Genomic DNA, 24,290 nt, shown 5'->3' with positions numbered 1-24,290 from the left:
CAGCATATGATCTGGATTTTGTGAAATAGTATCTCTCTTCCTTTTCACAGAGTAAGCGTTTCCTATTACCTACACAATAATAATAGTCCTACGTCGTTTGCCTGAAAACTATTAAGATCACGTTGTGTTTTGGGACCTTTAGTTAGAAACATGTCAGGGCCATTGACTGTGTAGCTGGATTGCCAAGGTTAGAATCCTGCCTTTGACACTGACAAGCTGTATGGACTTGAACAAGTTAGTTACCCTCTCTGGACCTCATTTCTTCACTTGGAAAGTGGAGATGATACTAGTGCCTGCTTAATGGAGTTTACTGAAGGCCAACCACTCTACGTACGTAGAATACTAAGAATAGTAGCTTGCACGTAGTTAGTGCTGCAAAGGGTGTTTGTTCAACAAATAATAATGAACATTCACATTAAAACACAAATGTATTACTATAGATTGTAGACAAAGGAATTGAAGAATCTTTATTAAGTGCTCCAAATCATTGAATGGAGTTCATGGGAGAATAGCTCAAACCCAAAGCTTCTGATTTTTAAGTCTGTCAGCCATATGTGTGCCTGCTTCTCTCTAATTAAGCTTCACAGATTTAGAAATTCTCTGCTACAGAGGGCTGGAGTATAAGAAGAGTTATATATAGCTCTATAAAGGATAAAAATCAAAGGTCTTTGAGGAAAGCTGATCTGTATGTGGAACATAAGGGCTACCCCCAAGAATATGATGGGCTGCCTCACTGGAGCTGTTGTGAGCCACATAGAAATGCATGTGACCTTTACTCTGAGAAGGAACAAAAAGCTTCAGGGGAAAAAAATTGTCCAGCTCATAGCAAAAGGACATAAAATTAGCTGTGTCATTGAAATCAAATGATCAACTCTTTGCCACTTAAAATTTCTTTTGGAATGAACAAGATGTAAATCAATGACAAATGGATTAAATTATTTATTACAACATACTTCAAAGAATACTTTTTGAATGTATAAATTAATGAGGACTCTGAAAAGGTCAGAACAAAGCAAACAAAGAATTCCTTGGGCAATCTCGACAGAGGTGAATTAGTAGGCTGGGCTGATGTTTAGCCCCTGGATCATGAAGCTTGGAGAACCAGAACAGACGTTGAGAACCCGCTGAGCCAGACAGAGTTGCTGAAGCTGAAGCCTCATGCTGGGAGGCTCCTCTGGCTGATGAAAGGACAGCTGCCTAACTGCTTACCCTGATCTCTGTTGCTCATTTACGATATTATGAAAAGTATAACTCTACATTTTAAGGAGGTGTTAGAATTAGTACCTAATTCTAGGTACTACAATTCTAGTAATTCTAAACCCGTTCTAATTCAAAACCCATCTTAAACCTCACTTTCTTTGGGAGACTCCTCATGACAGTCATTTTACTTATTTATGTATTTGAGTCTGCGCCTGTGCTCAGTCCATGCCATGTTATCATCATGCATCCAAACAAGGTTACCCTCTTGCTGTAGATATTTATTACCTTTGAGCCCCTCATTCACTCCTGTCTCTGCCTCTACCACATGCAATTCTAATTCTAGGTACTCAAGGTTACCTAAAGGACCTTGAGGTATTGACTATTACTGTCACCAAAAACACAACATATGCAAAAAAATGTATAATGATTCTTGACACGAGGTATGAATAAGTTGCCTTCTGACATGTGGAAATGAACATGGAATTGGAACTGGGTCACATTTATGTCACCTTAGCCGATTCCTAGTTTAATGAGTTTGGGTAATATTCTCTTTTTTTCACTCTTAGCCTTGCTTTCCTGAAATCTTTATCCTTCAAATATGTATTAGGGTCTTTGGGTTTTAATGGCCATTAATTTTATAGGTCAGTACAGGCTAGATAAACAAAAAGAGACAGAAAGTGTTGAGTGGTTTCAGTAAACGTTTCTCACACACTATTAGACTGGACACATTAGAAAGCTGAATAATGCCAAGTGCTGGCTGAGATGTGGGGCTGAGGGAAACCTCAGCCATTCTGGAGAACAGTCTGGCACTATCTGGAAATATTTAGTTATCAACATGGCTTATCACTCAGCAGTTCTCCTTCAGAGTCCATGTACCAAAGACGTTCTTACATGTTCAAAATGGGACATTTAGGGCATTGTCATTGCAACGTTTATGCATGTGTGCAGTGAGTGTGTGTGAGTGTGTGTATTTGTGTGGTGTGAGTGTATGCAAGTGTACATACGTGAGTACGAGTGTGCATGAGAGTGTGTGTGTGTGAGCGCACATGCACGTGTAATGGAAGGTTCGTCTAGGCAACCCAAATGGCCAGCATTGGGAGAGTGGACGCACCACGGGTTATATACAACAGTCGGATATACAGATTACCTGGAGTAAGAGCAACATAGATGGATCATAAATACACAGTATTTAATGAAAAATATCAATAGAAACAATGAGAGCTTTAAAACAGCACATTTACATACATTTGAAAACACGTGTGTTCAAGCTCTATACAGTTTGTAAACATATACAAATAAAATAATTCTCATTAAACATAATGAATAATGGCAGTAGTTGCATGTGGTAGAGGTAGAGACCGGAGTGGATGAGGGGCTCAAAGGTAATAAATATCTACAGCAAGAGGGGAACCTTGTTTGGACGCGTGATGATAACGTGGCATGGACTGAGCACAGGCGCAGACTCAAATACATAAATAAGTAAAATGACTGTCATGAGGAGTCTCCCAAAGAAAGTGAGGTTTAAGATGGGTTTTGTGAGGTGAGTAGTAGTTGACCAGGCAAGGTGATGGAGAGGGAAATCTTACTAGAAAGAAGAAGACTTGAGAATATTCTGAACAGTAGAAGCTGCCAATTCAATTGTCTGAAGTCAAAAGCACTTGCCTTCTCCTTGGGGTTGCAACGCGCTGTGCGTGACAAGAGTATAGACCTCAAAGTGAAGTTGTGGGATGAAAAGACAGAGAAGCAGACACTCTCTACATGAAGCAAGATGCTATACTCTGCATTTCCACATCTGCATGGGATTCTGAAGGTGATGGGAAGGAGGTTCAGCTAGAGAGTGATAGGACCCTTCTTTGTACTGTATCTGTATTGTAATATTTCAAACCATTCTGTCTCTAATTTGGGAGACCCTATCTATACATAAAGCCAGTTCAAGTCTCATTTCATCCACAAAGGCTTTGAAATAAAAGGTTAATACTTTTATTAATTGATAATAAAAATTTGATGAGTTAAATATAATACAGGAAAAGTTTCATTGTTTCCTTGAATCCAATTGGTTAGATTATATATTGTGAAAATTTCTGAATCTATCACTTTGAACATTACTGCTGAAGTCTTTTATAAATAAAGTGAATGTTTGGTAAATCAATTTCTTAGTTAAATCTTTCCCTGCCAGCTCAACTACAGAATTCAGAAATAAATATAAATTTCATGTCAAAATTTTCCAAAAGATTTTGTTAGTACAGTAATAATTCCCAAATAATATGGCAACAGGCCCATGAAAATGTTTATTAGTTATCTCCCCATGTCCCAAACTTCCCACCGTCTCTTCCTGCCCCACCTCTTTCTCCTCTAACCCCTCCTATCAGCTAGGAATTCTCATGGGTTTTCAGTGGCTTTCTATTGAAAATGTTTATAAAAACTTTTGTGTAGTTATAGTGATGTAAGCATTTTCAAAAATCTGTTTGGTCCCATGTTCTTAGCAGTGATAGGCTTCTGTACAAGTATTTGGAGGAGTCTATTCCCATTTCACTACACTCCATTTGCCAGTACAAAGGCAGCCTTTGCCAGATTTAGTTCCAGCAAAGTGTTTGCTTCATTTAGAATATTCCTGTAGTCAAATATTTACACGGAGCCCCCAGATCCTCTGGCTTGAATCTTTCATATTATTTCCAACTCACTGTCTATTTACAAAACCATTTACTTTGGATGATGGTATAGACCTGGCCTAGTTTCCGAGGGGAAGTATTGAAAGCACCATTACTGGTCACTGTTAAAACAAGATTAGCCAACACATGGGGAGTTGTACAAACAGAAGAAAGCTTACCCATTCTAAAGTGTTCTTTTTTCTTCATAAATTTATCTTTGAAATACACTGAAATGCACTGGGCTTTTTTAAAATTAGTTCTTGGGATGTTATTCTGAAAGTTTCCTGAAGTTGTGACTGATAAGGGCTACTTAGAACTGTGTAGAAAAATTTTAAAGGAAAGACAAAAACTAGCTGCTTGGGCACCTATGACAGAGATGTTAAAATATTTGAAAACTTGCATGAATGTAGAGGATCATATTTTAGTTAAAAGCCTATTCCTTCGAATGCAGTTATCTCACTGATACTGCAAAGCCAATATTCATAGGCATTCTCTAGACAAGGATTTATTATGTGGAGGAAAGAACAATGTGTTTTATATAACATTTTATTTCATGTTCTGGGTTAATATGCTAGACAAGTTCTAAGTATGTTATGTGCCAACTAAAAGTATAATTCACATTGATGAACTGCAAGAGTCGTTTAGGTTAGTGAGCTGATTTGCTCACTGCTGCATGAGAGATTTATAGACTAAGGAAAGTTCTACTCTGAGGACAGAAGGTCATGTCTAACTGCATTAAAGATACTTAATTACACACATATTTTAAAACAGCAGTGAGCACACCTATATCTACAAGCATAAATTTTATATTGTCCATATATAGTTTATTGTATATATATTGTTCATTCTGGTGCTATTTCCATTATATAGTCAACAAGGTTTGCTAAACAAGTATTTTAATGATTGCTGTTTGGTCAGTACAAAGTGTCATTAAGAGACAGTGTCTCTCTGATGGTGAGCCATTTGTCTGCATAAGGGAAGTTGCAACCTTGGCTTTATGATTTTATATTTTTTTAGAAAATGCTATGCAAATATGCTGATAGACAATGAATTGGCAAATTAATATTTTTAAATTGTGCATTTAGATTTTTAAACTAAACTTAATTTCTCTTTATCCTGAACAATTTTCTAAGAGCAGTCATTTGGTCTTCCTTGATCTAGACTCTTTCAACAATCCTACAGTACTTTGCATTTGCTTCCACTGCACTGTATTGTCATCTTTTAGTATATTTTCTTGACTAAATCTGCTCCCAGGTTAGATAGTTGAAGTCTCTGTTGCAGGAAACTATAAACTCAACTCTTTATTTTCAATGTAGCCTAGAATCTGGTACACTGTAGAAATCTGATACATGTTTCATAAATGTTGAATACAAATTACCTTTTGAAGCACGGCTACTTCTTGCTCAAATATGCATATGGTGAGAATGAACTCTATTAATTGCTTTGCTGATTTAAATTTGATGCTCTCTCATCCATTAATTTGTGCCAATGAAAGTAAAGTAAAGGAAATACTGATACTAGTTTACGCTGCTTTTTCTTGAACTTTCTAATAAATTAAGCTGTGAAAAGTTTAGACAAAGCAGGTCCTTGAAGCAATAGTTTTGCAAAGTCATGAAGTATTAGACCCAGGAAACCTTACATTTTCTGCAGAACAGCAAACTTGTTTCACTGATATGCTTAAGACAGCACATAAATATTATTCTTGGTTTCTTTGATAGCAGTGGAGTGCACAATCCATGCCTTGCTGGTCTTTAAGTATTTTAACAGATATTTCCGCGGATAAGTTTGCCTTTTTCCTTTTCTGCTTTATAAAAGGAAAAAACTTGGCACTTCTTAAAAAATAAAAGTTGCCTGTGCCCTCCTGGATAAAGATTTTTTTTTTTTATATGTTAATAAATTTGGAATTTTACAAGCCCCCAAATGATTCTTATTTTAGTGAAGTTTAATAAACTCTTGGCAAATGAACTTAAAAACTCTCGTGTTTTAAATGTAACACCTTAATAAGTAATTGGCATCTGTTTATGTGGACGAGAGAGTGGTGGAGGGAGACTGAGAGACATTGAGATGGTGAGATATACAGTATTATGAGGGTGAAGGAAAAGCACAAGCACAGTTGGTGATCTGTGATTTGTTACTTGGTTATAACCTTTCCGGAGGGTATATGATACAAATTAGAAGTCTTCAAATGGTGCACATATTTTGACTCCTAAATTCCTCTTCTAAGAATTTATTCCAAATCAGTCATCATGAAATTATGCAAATATTCAGCTCCAAGGATATACCCGGGAGTCAGTTTTTTAATTAACAGTGAAACCTTGGAAACAATGTGAATACCCAAGAATTTGATTAAAGGAAATATGTTACAACACTAGGTTTCTCTTTCCTGACCCCGGAACAGGTTACATCCTATACCCTCTTAGCACCGTGCCCGTCTTAGTTCTCTGTATACTTAATAGTTCTTTGTTTATATTTGTTTTTCTCCTTATATTATAAACCCCATAGTGACAGAAACTGGGTTATTATATCTGCAATAATTAGAACAGGGTTTGGAAAATAGGCAACTTTTAAAAAATGTACGTGTTAAATGATAAGGAGGAACTCTGCTGCCAGAAAATATTCTTGAAAGATATTTATTATCTTAGAAAGTTAATGATTTTTTCAGTTGTTGAAAAACGATTAGAAAACATTACTTAGATGATGTCCTTGCCTTAAGAAAATGAATTTGTGCATAAAAACTTGGAAGTTTAAATACTTCCAAATACTTATTTAGATAAATAGTCACAAGACATAATTAGGGGAACTGGTAGCAAGTACAGGCCTTTTCAATGAATTACAGAAAGTGCTCCTGTGGGTAGATGAATCACAAAAAGATGTCCCTTTCTGTGGGTACCTCAGTCCCATCCCAGAGAGTAAGTTTCTGTAATGTTCACAAAATGCAGCAGCCCACTAACAACACAGTATCAAGAGATAAGACAGTATTAAACTAAACAAATGGTGTATAAAGAAAGATGTCTAGATTTAAATGTCTAACTCCTATGTATGAGTGTATAAATTAAATAGATTCAAATCCTATTGCCCTAACTTCTGTTGGAATTTTGGTGAAATTTTCCTTGTAGCTTTTAAATTTTTTAAAAAATTTATTTATTTTATTTATTTAATTTTTGGCTGCATTGGGTCTTTGTTGCTGTGCGCGGGCTTTCTCCAGCTGCGGTGAGCAGGGGCTACTCTTCGTTGTGGTGCGCGGACTTCTCATTGCTGTGGCTTCTCTTGTTGCGGAGCACGGGCTCTAGGTGCGCCGGATTCAGTAGTTGTGGCACGTGGGCTCAGTAGTTGTGGCTCACGGGCTCTAGAGCTCAGGCTCAGTAGTTGTGGCACACGGGCTTAATTACTTCGTGGCATGTGGGATCTTCCCGGACCAGGTCTCAAACCCGTGTCCCTGGCATTGGCAGGCAGATTCTTAACCACTGCGCCACCAGGGAAGCCCCTCCTTGCAGCTTTTAAATTAGGTTGTTTTTAAAATTAGTGTATGCATCAGTCTTTTTATTTCACTAGGTTATAATGAATTGATAAAATCACCTTATTCTTTGAATTTGCCATGAAATATGAGTTTCTCTTTAAGCTTAGAATCAGTCAAGCACTTCTGGCTCAGACACAGAGAAAATTTTCTAGAAAGGGGTGGTGTTTTAATGAATTGGCTACAGTAGCCTCTATGTCCTTAAAAGGTTTAATGTTTTGTTCATATCTGTATTCGGAAACATACGTTATATCAAGTAGTTTCATCACTATATATGCCTATATATTTTGGAAACTTATTTCTTGATTGTTGAATTTAGTTGGGAAATATATAATAAATAAACCATTATATTTGGACTAAACAAGGCTCATCATTATAATTTTAGAAAGCTAGTCTCTTGTTAATAATAGTTAGCACTATAAGCAAAATATTCATTATCCCAGTGAATATTTAAATGACACTTGTTACTATTAATTCAATGTATACCCTGGATCAAAAATTTTTAAATACTCTTGCACTAACTTGTCTTCTTTCTTTTTCTCTTTCTCTCTGAATATGTGTGTGTGTTTATATAGTTATCTACAAACATGCACTTTAGAAAAATATGGACTCCACTAATGACTTGATGGATGATTGGACTGTATTGTTTGAGCATTAACATTAGTGATCTCTCTAGAGATTACCGTCACCATTACATTACATTACCAGCTGCTGATATGATGATAAACATGGTTAGTGGGATACACAGAACCAGTTCTCCAACTTTTTCTTATATGAAAATCAATAAACAATTTAATCCCAGATACTATTAAATTACCTCACTTGTGTGTGTGTGTGTGTGTGTGTGTGTGTGTGTGTGTATTCTTTCTGGGCCTTTTTACTAGGTATGATTATCTTAATAACATTGGAAAGTCATTTTTCATATTCACCTATTAAAAGATAAATAAGTGGGACTATATCAAACTAAAAAGCTTTTGCACAGCAAAGGAAACCATCAGCAAAATGAAAAGACAATCTACTGAATGAAAGAAAATATTTGCAAATCATATACCTGATAAGGGATTAATATTCAAAGTATATAAAGAACTCATACAACTCAATAACAAAAAATAAACGATGCAATTAAAAAATGGGTAGAGGATCTAAATACACATTTTTCCCAAGAAGACATACAGATGACCAACAGGTACATGATAATATGCCCAACATCACGAGTCATCAGGGAAAGCAATCAAAACCACATTGAGATATTATCTCACACCTGTTAGAATGGCTATTATCAGAGAGATGAGATAATAAATGCTGGTGAGGATGTAGAGAAAACGGAACCCTTGTGCACTGTTAATGAGGATGTAAATTGGTCCAGCCACTATGGAAAGCAGTATGGGAGTTGGTCAAAAATGTAAAATAGAACTACCATATGATCCAGCAATTCCACTCAGGAATTCTGCTGTTATCAGAAGAAAACAGAAACACTAACTCAAAAAGATACATGCACCCCCTGTTTATTGCAACATTGTTTACAATAGCCAAGATATGGAACAACCTAAATGTCCGTCCATGGAAGAATGGATAAAGGAAATGTGGTATAAGTCTATATCTAAATTATTCAGCTATGAAAAAGAATGAAATCTTGCAATTTGTGACCACATGAATGGACCTTGAAGGCATCATGCTAAGTGAAATAGGTCAGACAGAGAAAGATAAATACTGTATGAACTCACTTATATGGGGAATTAAAAAACACAGGCTCACAGATACAGAGAACAGATTGGTAGTAGCCAGAGGTCAGGGGGGTGGACAAAATGGGTGAAGGGAGTCATAAAGTACAACCTTCCAGTTATAAAATAAATAAGTAATGGGGATATAACATACAGAAATGGCAGCTAGCGTTAATAACACTCTACTGCATATTTGAAAGTTGCTAAGATAGTAGATCTTAAAAGTTCTCATCACAAGAAAAATAGTTCTCTAACTATGTATGGTGATGGATGGCAACCGGACTTATTGTGGCGATCACTTTGTGACATATACAAATATCGACTCATTCTGTTGTACACCTGAAACTAATACAACGTTGTATTGCAATTATACTTTAATTGACAAGATAAAAAAATTTGAAACAGCAGGTTAATAATAAGTGCAAATATACATAGGTCCTGTCACATACGTGAATCTAAGGAACTATGACAGTCTGTATTTATAAATAGTATTTATAAATCATTAAAATACATAAAACTCTCATAAATATACTAGACAATTTATATACCTGAAAAACCAGAGTCTCTTAATCTTTTAAAATATTTACTTAGCGGTTCATCCTTACTTCTTTGCAATAAAATGTTAATGGGCACATGATTTTTGAAATTCAAACTTTTGTGAGTCATATGCTTGTGAAGCCCTGCCAGGAATGACACTCCCATGAGATGTCAAGAGTAATGACTTTAGATTCATAAAAACTGAAATGCACTCCTAACTCCACCGCAGATCAGCTGTGTGAGTTGGGAAGTCACCGAATCTCTCCGGGCCATTTTCCCGTAAGGGTTCAGACAGATCAATTCTAAGACTTCTTTCACTTCTGCTCTTCTTCACAGTTACTTGTATTCTTTTCCATCTCTCTCGGACTTCACGCGTCTCTCTGCCACAGCAACAACAACAACAACAACAATAATAGTAGCAGTTATCAATGGATGCTCAATTTGTGCCAGGTTCTGAGCTGAGCCCTTTGTTCACATCAACTCATTTTCTATGCCAGTCCCCCTCTGAGTGAGAGCCTACTAGTGCTATTTCGGACCTAAGTAAACTGAAACACAAAGTTAAGCATTCCCCTGAAGCTTACACAGCAGTGTTAGAGCAGGGCTGGTGTTGACATCTGGTTCCAGAGCCCATGCTCTTAACCGTTAACCGGTGGGCCCTTTGCCAGCCCGAAGAAGAGCCCCTGCCTCTACATCCACTGTTGATTTCAGCCAGAGATCCTTAACTCTGCCATACTCTGAAGGCTACGTGTTGGCAAAGGGGAATGTTGTAAGAGGTCGGAAAGGGGGAGGAGAGCATCTCAGAGACAGTGTCTGCTTTCATGATGATGGACTCAGTTGCTCTTGGGCTATGGGTTGGCCTCAGCATAACTGTGTGATGATCCTGCACCTACGCTGGAAAAAACATGAATGGGGACAAAGCTAAATATTTACAGTTTTCTTCTGGTCTGCTTTCTAACCCCAGTGCTTTCGAAACTCTGGTACATTGATCAGCCAATTGAAATCAATTTAGTGATTTTCATCCAACATTCAAAAATGAAATAGAATCAAACATTCCAGAGTTCATCATAAATAGTAAAGATAAATGCTATCTTTTGAAATGCTTGTTTCATGGGGATTCACGTGCATGTGTGTGCACCTGAGTTTGCTCGCTGGGTCATAATTTAAAAGGTATTTCTCATTGTGAGTAATATTCAGAAAAGTTTGACAACTCTCTCTGTTACAGAGATAGAAAAAGGAAGGGAGTGAACAAACTATGTTTTTACAAGGTGATCAGCAATGTTCTGTTTACATATCATGAGAGTTTAAATGTGAACCAATTATGCCTTCTCCACCTAGATTTAAATTCTTCCTCAAATGACGTCATTTCAATGATCGGCCAAGAAGAAACAAAACATTATTATTCTCCTAACAACTGGATTTGTAGGAAGATCTGAAAATATCACTCTCCTTCTAATCCATTTTACCTTGAAAAGAGATTCTTTATTGTTAGGTTATTTTTCTTTTTTAATTTTTGTTTTGCAAATTTTTCCTGTCATTTTTTTCCTCAAGTGTAATAGCATGTAGCACAACTTCCCCCGAAAATCACTAATCCTGTACAACAGAAGTTTTACTAATTATTTATTTTAAAGCAAGAAAAGAAAGCATATGGAAATAGCATGAATGTTTGAGTTCAGGATGATTTGTTTCTGAATATATCTATTCCACTTATAAGCTGTGTTACCGTGTATAATTTTCTCAAGCTTCCCAAGCCCAGTTTCCTCACCTATGAAAGGAGGTCAATAACAATCATGGTCCCACACCCCCAGTATCACCCAAGTCCCTGCCTTCAGCATTTCTCCTGTATCACTGCACTAGACTACTGATGGCATCCTGACTTCCACTCTTGCCCCCTTCCAGTTTGGCTCCACTCAGGGGACAGAGTGATCTTTTGAAAACATGAATCAGATCACTTCAGTTTCCTGTCCAAAACTTTCCAATGGGTGTATTCGTGTATAATTTAGTTTTGGTTATGTCTGCCATCATCTCCTAACTCTTTTGCCCAGACTCATTCTATTCTAATAATTTCTGGCCTTCTTCATGTTCCTTCAACACTTGGAACTCATTCTTACTTCGAGGCAGTTACTCTCGGCTCTACCTGTATCACTTTCTCCCAGATGTTTGTATAGCTACGCCCTCACATCATTTCTGTATCTGGTAAAATGCCATTTCCTTAAAATACACCACCTCTGCCTTCACCCTTTATGTCATTACCTGCTTTAATTTCTTCTTAGCACTTATCACTAACTAACATATGTCACCTATTTGTTTGTCTATTGGTCTATTGTCTGTCCTACCTCACTGGAATATAACTTCCATGAGAGCAGGGACTTTGTCTTGTTTACTGCTGTGTGCACAGCCCCCAAACCATGCCTGGCATACTGCAAGTGCTAAATAGTTGTTGAATAAATAATAAAATATTTTTAATCCCTTACAATGTTGATATGTGGATTAAATAAAATAATTGATGAAAAGCATCTGTGGTAATGCTTGGCATAAAATTAGCACTTAATGAATGACAGCTAATTTTATTGTCAAAGCTGAATTTAATTTTCCCATGGAGTTGGTAGTTATTATCAGGATAAAACATACAAGACATATTTATTTTTCTGTAGCGGTTAGGCTGCTGTGATGATTAATTTTTTGTATCAACTTGTCTGGAAGATGATACTCGGATATTTGGTCAAACATTATGCTGGAATGTTTCTGTGAGGGTGTTTTGGATGAGGTTTACATATCAATTGGTAGACTTTGAGTAAAGCAGATTGCCATCCATAAGGTGGGTGGACCTCATCCAGTCAGTCTGAAGGCCTAAAACAGAAAGGCTAACCTCCCCAGAGCAAGAGAGAATCTTCCAGCTGACTGCCCTTGGACTTCCTCTCCAACATCGGCTCTTCCTGGTTCTACAACTGAGTGCCTTTGGACTTGAACTGCAACTCTCTCCTGAGTCTCCAGCCTGCTGACCCACCCCATGGTATTTTGGTTTCACCAAGACTCCACAATCACATCAGCCAATTTCTTAAAATAAATCTCTTTCTATACGTATACACACATCTCTGTTTCTCTGGAGAAGCCTGACTAATACAGATACTTTCAGCTGCAGGTATGATTTACCATCCAGTCTCTACTATGTTGATGAGCATCAGAGACTAAAATATTAGGGATTTTTTTCTCATAATGCAACGTGTTTACCTAGTAGCTCAGGGATGGGAGCTTCTTGGCCAGTCTTGGTTTTCTCCTCATAGTCACAGTATGGTAGCTTCACTTCTAAACAATTGAGTCCTTACATGGCCACATCAAAGGTAAGAAGAAGCAAATGGTGCTTCTCCTCATGTATCTCTCTCTTTCATCAAGGAGGAAAATTTTTACAGATGCCTCCCAAATTACTTCCCTTTATGTCTTACCAACATGGTGTATTCATTTTCCCATACCTTACCTGCAAGGGAAGCTGGGAAAATGCTATGAGAGCAAGAAAGAATGGTGGAAAAATAGCTCTTGTTCAGTAACTATAGCACTGGTCTTGTGTCTTAAGAAAATACACCATAATATAATGGAAAAACTGTAGAAGTCTAAATGAGTCAGATTGGGTGTATAAGCTTATTATCGCTACATAAAAAACTATCACAAATTCGGTGGCTTAAACAACATGCATTTATTATCTCACAGTTTCTATGGGTCAGAAGTGTGAGTACAGCTTAGCCAGGTCCCCTACTTAGGGCTTCTTGAGGCTGAAATCAAGGTGTGCACCAGGACTAGAAACTCATCCTCGAACAGGTGTCCTCTTCCAAGCTCTTGGAATTTTGGCAAAATTCTGTTCTTTGTGGTTGTAAGGCTAAAGTTCCCTGTCACATAGCCCTCTCCAGACATGACATTTGCCCCTTTAAGACTAAGAAGAGAGCACTCGTGCTACTTCCTCCTATCTCTTACCTCTTTTGAAGGCGTCTCCCTTGTAATTAACTTAAAGTCAATGGATTAGGGATTCTAGCTATATCTGCCCAATCCCTTCACCTTTGACATATAAGATAATCACAGGAGTGCTGTCTCATCACCTTTGCCACATGCTATTGGTTAAAAGCCAGTTGTAGGTCCCTCTCACACTTAAGGGGAAGAAATTTTACAAGGTGTGGATCAATGATGATCATCTCAAAATTCTCCTTATTGCACCTGGCTTCACACTTCAATTCCGTTACTCTTATCTCTATAACCTTTACTAGTTACTTCTCTGAGGTTCATCTTTTCCACACAGGCAAACCATGTTTTACTGTGCTTTGCTTTATTTTGTTTTTCACAGATTGAAAGTTTGTGGCAACTCTGGATTGGGCAAGTCTATTGGCACCATTTTCCAAGAGCATTTGCTCACTTCATGTCTCTGTGTCACATTTTGGTAATTTTTGCAATATTTTAAACTTTAAAATTATTAGTGTATTTGTTATGGTGGTCTGTGATCAGTGATCTTTGATGTTACTACTATGACTCACTGAAGACTCAGATGATGGTTAGCGCTTTTTAGCAATAAAGTATTTTTTAATTAAGGTATGTGCTTTTTTAAAAGACATAATGCTATTACAAACTTAATAGACTACAGTTTGGTGTAAACATAAATTTTATATGTACTGGGAAACGAAAAAATCTGTGTGACTTGTTTTACTCATTTTATTGAGATATTCGCTTTGTTGTGGTAGTCTGGAAAAATACCTGCATTATCTTCGAGGTATGCCTATATATAAAATGGGATTAATTAACTTATGAAATTGCTTAAGTATTAACTGATACAAGTATTTAAATACATTGGGGGAAGTGGGGAGTATGGAGCTGAAAACTCCAAACGTCTAATCACATGGATGGTTCCCTAGGCACCTGGACCCCATCCTTAGGGGCTTTCCAAAGTCACCTCATTAACATAAACTCTGGTGTGACTGAAAGAGGCTTGTTATGAATAACAAAAGAACACCCGTTTCACCTTTATTCTATGGAGCTATTTCAGGAACTGGAAATAAACTAAATATTTTAGCAAAAGATGCTCCTGTGCCTCTTACATAGAAAATTAGAAGAGTTTTATGAGCTATGCACCAGGAATAGGGGAATAAGACCAAATATATATATTTCTGATTATAAATCACAACATCATAAATGCCTAACTCAGTAGTTGGAACGTAGAATGCAAATGTTACTCTCCTGTCTAATCACCTACGGAGTTAAGTAAGATGAACTAAGTAAAATGCTTAGTACAGAGTCTGGTCCGTAGAAACAATATAATAAATATCAGTTTCCTCTCCCTTCCATTTTTACATGACGCCATTTAAGAAGATATACTGCTTTTTTTTTTAAATGATGTGAGTATCATAAGAAAGATTTGTAGTGTATTTCTGAGCCAGTTATTTAATTTTTATGAGTTTTTATAATTCTAATTGTATCATAAAGGAAAAATGGAAACACTAATATGTTTGATCTTCTGACACTATTTAATTTTAAAAGAATTTTTTTACAATAAAATTTCTTTAAAAAAACTAGAAAATTAGATTTTTATAAAAGGCCCTTCATTCTTTATGGTAATATTTCTGAATGTTTTCAATGCCTAAAGATGATTTGATAAAAAATTTGAAAAGAAAATATTATTATAAATTTTAACTATTGCAAATGTTACATTTAAAATGTCACCTATTTGTAAAAAAAGAAAAATTGAAGCAGCTTACAATAAAAATAAACAGTAAAAACATTCTTTAAAAGATTTAAAAACAAAATCAGGACCATTTATTTAGAGAAATAGACAAAAATGCTCCCAGAAATTTGTTACTAGAAGAGAATATAAAATTTAACCCCATATTTCTTAAAGTAAAAATCAATCAATTAATCAATAAAGGAGCAATGAGTCAGATCACTAAAATTCTCATAAGAAGAGATTCATATTTCTTTAAACTCTTTAAGCTCTTTTAAGAGAACAATTTTTTTTCTATAATTGTATCACTTTGGCCTGGTCAAATTCCTTAAATCTTAGGCCTTAAATACATGTTTGATGAACTGAACTGAACTGTCACAAAAGCTATTCTTTATAAGATACTTAATTGAGAAAGATATTGCATGGCTACTGACTTAAAGGACACCAACATATATAATGGGTAAGATATTTCAGTGCAGGTTTGAGAAGATGCATAAATGTTCTTCTTACAGTAGTTCTTGTGTCTAGTATATATAGAATTTAATCTTGATAAAGCCATTTTTTTAAGGAGCTAAGCATGGTCTTAGAAATCCTTACTCAAATATAATATTGCAGTTGAACATTTATTTATTATTAGGATTGGCTAAGTCATGGAAGATTTAAATGCTTTAGATCTGGTCCCTGCATTCCAGGAATTCACAAGGCAACCAATTTGGGATTGGCTTCTCTGACAAGCTCTGAAATGTTGACATTCTGGAGAAGTTTGACTGAAGATAAGGGGATACAGTTTGTATTGGCTATTGTGTTACTGAGCCTAACACATATTTCACCCTGACTCAAACGGCTGTCCAAATTCTGCATGGAAGGCTATGCCTGTGAGTCCAAAACTGTCTGCAAAGAGATGAAACTACTTGAATTCTTGATTTTGATCCCAAGGTCTGTTCCATACAGAATGAAAGAGAAAAGCTGGCCTAGAAATTTAAAAGCAGGTGTTGTCAATTGCCCATTTCAATCGTTAAAGATCCTCAGTATGGCTCCCAAAGCAATTTGCTTTTGAGTAATATCACAAAGTAATGATCTTACCCAAATAAATTAGTAGGACCATATATATCCACATTTGACATGAATTACTGGATTCAGAATTAGTATTTATACTTGAAATTTGGAGAATACAGAGCCAAAGTCAACAATTTTTGTTGCTGTTCCTTTTACCAGCAAATAGTCAACAGATTTGACTGCTTCTGAAGGACTATTGGCCTATAATAGTGAAATATGTCAACAGCACTGAAAAAAGTAGTAGGCATGTGTGGTAGACAAATTCTAAATGGCTCCCTAGGAGCCCCAGGCCCTGGTGTTTATACAGTTTCTCCTAGTTATTCAATTAAATGCTAAGTAGGTACTGCTATGAGTTGATTTTATAGATGTAATTAAGGTCCCAAGTCAGCTGATTTTATTATAGGGAGATTATCCATGTGGGTCTTTAAAAGCAGAGAGTTTTCTCTAGATGGTTGCATTAGGGAAAGTCAGAGACACATTTTAGCTGCCCTGGAAGAAAGCAACCATCCACACTGAAATGGGCTATGGAAGCTACATGGCAAGAAACTGCAGGAGACATCTAGGAGAAAAGAGTGTCCATGGTCAACAGCTAAATGGAAAATAGGGACCTCAGTCCTACAACCACGAGGAAATGAATTCTCCCCAAACACAGTGAGCTTGGAGGAGGACCCGGGGCCTCAGATGAGAACCATAGCCCCGACCAACACCTTAATTTCAGTCTGGTGAGACTCTGGGCAGTGAATTCATTCATGGTGTACTAGACTCTGACCTACAGAAACTGTGAGATGACAAATTTGTGCTGTTTTATGCTGGTAAGTTGGTGGTGATTTGTTACACAACATGCATTTTAATGCAAAATAATACAATATGCATTTAATTAATTTAACGTAGAGCCAAATTATTAGATACATTAAGAGAAGAGATAATAAGATTCATCTGTTTTATATTTTTTAGAATTTGTGCCTAAAATATACAGAGGTACTATCTTCCAATTTTAGCTCTATGTGTAGTAATTTAATTCCACATGAAAAAAAATGCACAGAGAAAGAAAAGCATAGAACATACTGAGTCCACCAAGTAGTCTCATTAAGTTGTTGTGTGAGGTATTTGAAAGTAATTGTAAACAATACTGGAAATAAACAAAGAAAGAAGGAAAGAAAGAAAACCAGTTTGGGGTCATGTCAAGTAGGACCAACAAAGGAATTTGTACATTACTCAGTGGTAATGTGAGCCACTGAACATTTCTGAGTGGTTGGGAAGGCCGATTAGAGTTGTACAGCAGGAAGATTTCTCTTAACAGTGTGAGGCATAGATTGGGAGTGGAACATGAAGCTATTGTAATAGACCATGTTAAATTTTGTGCCATGAGCCTACATGAAGATAATAGAATGACATGTGGTTTCAAAGTCTAACACTGTAGTGTTTAAGCCTGAGTGTGATTATGGTGATTGTAATGCTATTAACAAATACATGTAAGTCACAAGGTAACAAGTTTTAGGGTAAAAATGCTAAATTTAGTCTAGATAAATCAGATTTGAGATGTTAGGAAATCATTCAAATGATGGGATGGACAAGCAGTGGGCCATTGACAAAAATTCCAAAGGGAGATTGTTGCTGCAGAAATAGATTTGAAGTTATCAGGATGTAACTTTATGGCAGATGCCTCCTTCAAGGGAAAGAAGACGAAAAGTGGAGGAGACAAAAATACATGAGTGAGAAAATGTTACATTCCGAAGACAAGAAGCTAAGAGAAAAAATTGAAAAGGCTGTAACTTTTATAAGACAATGTGAGAACAGATGTCGTGGTTTGAGGGACAGGATATTTTTTAAAGAAGATAATGGTAAATTAGTCCAGCTATTCCAGGGGTACAGCGTGAAGAGCAATGATAAAGGACCTTTGAATTTGGTAACTGGAATGTGATAATGAACTTCAAAACAGTTTCAGTAAAATAATAAGAGAAGCAAAATTTACACAGAGTTAGAAGTCATTTACTGCATATGAACTTTTCTTCAATGTGAAGTTGAAGGATGAGATATGATAAGATAAGAGGGGGCTAATTTACTCATCATACATTTTTCTTCTACCAAATCCTAAGGATAGTGCTGAGCATAAGTCTCAGATAAGAATAAAACCAATTTACATATATATATAGTAGTTAAGTTGATATTTCTGGTAGGCTTCTTGTTAGATTGCAATTCATTGCATCCTCTTCAACGTTATACATACATAGACACACACAGATACATATACATTTATGAATTATACATGTATAATATATAATATATATTTACAGGTGATATTCAATCTAGTAAACTAATTTTAAAATTTGGTTTTTAAAATATTCAATTAAATTGTCTTTTTAATATTTTTTCTGAAGATTCAAAATACTTTGCAAATATTAATTCATTAATCCTTGACATAATTTATTGAAAAATAATAATTTATTATTATTAATAATAATTTTTTTTAGTACAGAACTAGGCTTAACCTCAGGCCTATTTCTTGAATTTTTATGAAAGCAGTGTATTTTTTTAAACCTCAAGCATATTTCCATTAAAATAGTTAAAATTGTAGACATTTTGTATTTAATCAAATAGAGGTTATGGCCAGCATAGATTCCACTGCAAAAGCACTTAAATGATTAAAAATAATCAGGGTAAACTCATAATGGTCTGAAAGACAGACACTTATATTCAAGTTCTTTTTAATATATTCACATAAATCAAATAAATTTCCATTTTCCCTAAAAGAAGGAGAAACTTTTTCTGATTCTGTGTTTGAAGAAAGACTATTCACAGTGTCAACGAGTAAAGACTGCACTCATTGAGGAATATCTATAGAGGAAGAACAGGAAGTAGCCTTCTGCTAAATATGGCACAAAAACTGTATTCATGAGACAACTTTTAGGTTCATAATATAGTGCATAAAAAAATGATGGCTGAAAGCTTGAGAATCTGAAGAAAAAATAGAGTATTGTATGAGAAGTTTAATTCAAGGCTAAAATGGGGATTTTTAGAATTTAACCTTAATAATTTATATATATATGTCTATAATCAAAAAAATGTACAACTCACTACTGTTCTGTATTAATTCCTCTGAAGGAGACTTCCCTTTGCTAACAACCCAGGGTAGAATCTTGCATTTAACCACAGAACTCATTCACCCATTAGCCTCAGTAGTTCTCATCCCCAAGCATAACTGGGAAACAAGTGAAGTTCTGTACAGTGTGAACCATGGCAGGGTCTCAAACTCTTATGGGCACCATATCAGTAGTTTTTTCTCAAGTTGCTTTATGCTTTATAATAGGTACTTAGACTACTAGTGACACTTCACCTTCCACTCAACAATGGAAAGTCTGTAGCCTCTTCTGTACACTCTTTACTTTCCAAGGTGACACAGAGAATTGTTGATGGTTTTATCAGTGCTAAAGTGTTCACTGGGAAAGTTACAATTATATGAACTTTCAGAAGGAGTCCAGTGGTTTCCAATACCAAATATTAAGATTTCTTTTAAAGTCTAAACCTTTTAAATATCCTCATATAAGAGTGGTTGTATTTTTTTTTTTTTTAATTTATTTATTTTTGGCTGTGTTGGGTCTTTGTTGCTGCCCGCGGGCTTTCTCTAGTTGTGGCGAGGGGGGGCTACTCTTCCTTGCAGTGCGCGGGCTTCTCATTGCGGTGGCTTCTCTTGTTGCGGAGCACGAGCTCTAGGCACATGGGCTTCAGCAGTTGTGGCATGCGGGCTCAGTAGTTGTGGCTCACGGGCTCTAGAGCACAGGCTCAGTAGTTGTGGCACACGGGTTTAGTTGCTCCGCAGCATGTGGGATCTTCCTGGACCAGGGCTCGAACCCGTGTGCCCTGCATTGGCAGGCGGATTCTTAACCACTGCGCCATCAGGGAAGTCCCGAGTGGTTGTATTTTTAATACACACTGATTGCACTGACTATTGAAATCCATTGTCCATATAAACTCAAGGACACCTTGTAGTAACTCATGGTCCCTGTGGTTCAAGCCTCAAAGGTCAGAGATCATCAGCCTAACCTAACCCTCTCATTTTGTATTTGTAAACACTGAGGCATAGAGAGGTTTAGTGACCTTCCCAAGATATCCCATCTAAGTAGACTAGAACCTAGGTCTCTTTGACTCCTAGGAATATGTCAATTCCACTGTAACACTTTATACATTCTCTCTGTCATGATGGAGTCAAACGGTGTAATGCGATGTTAAAGCCCACTGGTCAAAGACCACCAGGAATGTACCTGTTGTCGAAGTTTCTGCAGCAAGAGAAAAAGCACATATAGGGACCATGGGATATCATGCTAAGAGGCAGTAGGAAGGGGTTTATTACAGGATTTGGGGTTATGCTGCTGATTCTAAACACGGTTAAAAGAAGCTGAGTTCATTCTGTGTTGGGGGCTGTCTGCAAGTAGGGGCATCTTGGTAACTTTTAACTAGAAGGAGGGGGTACTGAAGTGGGGTTAGAGCTGTCTTTGGTAAAGAAGCAGTAGTCACTCATGTTAGTAAGAAGAAAGGTATGTTTAGCTAGTCTTGTGGCTGGAGGGTCTTTGTCTCTATCTTATTTCAGACGTGGTCACCGAGTGGCATGTCCCCTGTCTTGTTCCATCCCAGTCATAGCATGCCTTGCTTGGTCATTGTTTATGTTGTTCATATCCTGTGACCATGTTTATGTTCGTTAGGGAACATCAGAGCTTAGCTGTCAGCTGCCAGAGCCATTTTTCATTTTCTCTGTCATGTATAGGACAGACTATGTTGATTGAGAAAGCACATTTGAATCAATAGACAAAGTTGTGAAAAGGAACACTCTAGTTCAACACGGGATACAATTTGGCACCTAAGAATGAAATGAATTGTCTCTCAAAACTGTGCATTTCCTGATACTGGAATGATTTGCAAGTCAAGATCCTTTGGTAAGAGGGTGATTAGAATAAATATGGTCTCCAGCTCTAAGATTTTATGCTTTTAGGTCTAATCCACAAAGTTGCCCTAATCATAAAGATTTGAGGCTCAGTTGGAAGAGATAGTCAAAAGAATTTTTAACAGACATTATCTTTCATTTCATGCTTCCCAGGCAAAATATTTTACCTTCATAAGGGCTTGCACTCTAACTCAAATATTGGCATTAAATCACATATGATTTTGTCCCTTACTCTCTTACACTCTGTATTTCATGAAAAGGAGATCTTTGTATAAGCAGCCCATCTACTAAAATTGGAAGAATACACAGAATGTTATCAGAGTCTCTTCTACTAGGATGAAATGTACATTCATAAAAAATTAACTTTCTTGAACATTTCTCTTTCCATCCTCAATGTATATGATTAAGGTAGTTTCTCACTTTCTCCCATCTCTACCTGTTAAATTACTATCCACCCATCAAGATCCAACTTAGGAATTCAAATGTAACCCCCTGTATGCAGCCTTCTCTGGCTCTACCCCCTTGATGGTGGTGTAAGCTCTAAAATTAAGACCTAATATTATGTGCTGCCTTAACATCTGGGGAAACGGAGAGGGCCTCAGATAACCTATCTGCAAGTCCCCCTCCCCACCTTCTCCCACAGATAAGGTCCCTCACTAAACAACCCTCCTCGGGGGGACCAGGCACAGTTCCTGCTTATCCCTGAGTAGCTGGTTTCAGTTCCCTGCAAACCCATGGGATTATTCAAACAAGCCAGTAACATCCTCCCTCAGGAACCATGGGGCATCCCACCCTCTTGGTACTATAAAACCTGCCTCCCATGTCCCTTAATTACTTACTATGTCCCTGAGTGCAACTCCTGTGTGGCCCTGTGTGCTGTGGTCTGCTCCTTCCCACAGGCTGTGAGTGTATGTGACTAATAAGCTGCTGTTGATCTCATTTGCACAGTGTTAGGTGCCGTGTGTTTGGCCATCTCCATGACCCTAGGGCAGGAATCCCTCCTTCACCAACAGGGTAAAGAGGAGGCAATTAACACATAGACTCCTCCACTCTCCCTAAAGCAAGAATGAGTGTTTCTATTTTTCTAACGTTTTGTATGCTCCAGTATCGTTTATTATACTGTGGCTTAAATTATAGTTGTAATTTCACAGTAGCGACTCCTTATTGCAAAGTGGACAGAGATTTGAGTCTTACTGAGCTTTGTATTTCCTCTAGGGTCTACCATGGCATCTTATAGACAGTAATGATTTTATATTATATTAGTACATTAGTATATGAGTACATTATATCAGTTCACATTATATTAGTACATTTTCCCTCCTTTCTAATTTTAGATCAATTTGTATCTAGCTTTTGATCATAAGAAACATTTTTTTCTTTGTATAATTGAAACAGTTTACACTGTAAAAAAGAAGCACATTAAAAAGAAATCTTTTGCTGGATCAGCCTTGAGGCTGGCAATATAGTTATGATAGAGAGCCACCTCAGCAAATTTCATTAGTTCTGTGTCCAGCTGGAGACTAATGCTAAGCTACTTGTTCATTGCCAGCCCTACTGGGGTGACACATTTCTTATTAATACTTCTTTATTTTGATCCTACTGGATACCATACGCCACTGATAAGGCCAAGACTATAGCTGCCACATCATTGTTAGAAGTGGAGCCTATTTTATAAGTTTAGGCCATCTCCAAAAATTGTTTTTTCTGCTGTTAGATTTTGCTTTAGTGGCAAAAAGTAATTTAGACATGCACACAGCTAGGAGATCAGGCTCTTAAGCAGAGAAATGATGGAAGGAAACTCAAGCTTTCTGGAGATCATGATGGATTTTATAGAGCAAGGGAAAAGTAATACTAATGTAATAAACTAGAAGTGAAGGAATTCAGCCTTGTGGCGAGATGGGATTGAAAAATAAAGCTGTTTCTCAAGTGTCTAGGCAATCCTGCTTTAGAATTTCCCAGCAAACTTCCAGTTTATTCTGATTTTTCCCCCATCTGATAGTCATATGTTTCCTCACCACACCTGTTGAATTTTAAAATTTTAATGGTATTAAATGGTGCTCTCTAAATATTTCATGTGTGTATGCTTTGCTTCTTCAATAATATTGGAAAATTGAGAACATAAATAATATTTCTTTTCCATCCTTATAATATCTGGAAGGATGTAGGGACTTCATAAGTTCTTACTGGATTTGGAAAGGTAAAGTGGATTTTGGAGGAGTTTGAAGAATGAATTTGAGAATGAAAGAGAGAAATATCCACATATAGATATATAGATATACACACATATGTACATATTTTATGTATACATTTATATTATACACACATATATTTATATATGCAATATATTGTATATATCCTTTATACATATTTATATACATTACATATTCAAATTTATATACTTAAATATATATATATATTCTCCCTATACATTTCTATATATACCAGAGAAGTTCTGAAATGCTTCTTATATGTTCTGTCAATTGGTTTTCACAGTTACACTGTGAAACACTTGTGTCTCTTTTATAGTGGAGGAAACAGGCTTAGAGAATTTGCCTACTATGTTATATGTGCTGAAATCTAGAAGGAACCCAAAGCAGGCTGACCCCATGTTGTCCTCATCAACAGACTACCAATGGATTTTACTGTCTCCATATTATGAAACTGTACTAGGCTACGTCATTATTGTCTCTTTTTCCAAAATATATGATAATGATTTTTATCTTGATAATTTAAGTAGATGATAATTTTGACTAATTTTTACTAAGATGAGAAAGTTAGATGTGAAAAATTCATAGACAACTTTATTTTATAGTTTAACTTAAGAAAAATGTTATAGGCACAGACATATGCCAGTTATACAGCCAGACCATGAAAGACTTAAGGTCTTAGAGGTTAAAAATTCTCCAAAGTAGAATCATGTATAAGTCACAAAATCTTTTCACTTGCTTGAAATTCTGAAGTTTTCTGCATAATTATTTCTTGAAGG

This window comes from Eubalaena glacialis, chromosome 5 (genome assembly GCF_028564815.1).
Source record: "Eubalaena glacialis isolate mEubGla1 chromosome 5, mEubGla1.1.hap2.+ XY, whole genome shotgun sequence".
Lineage (NCBI taxonomy): Eukaryota > Metazoa > Chordata > Mammalia > Artiodactyla > Balaenidae > Eubalaena > Eubalaena glacialis.
This window is presented reverse-complemented; position numbering follows the sequence as displayed.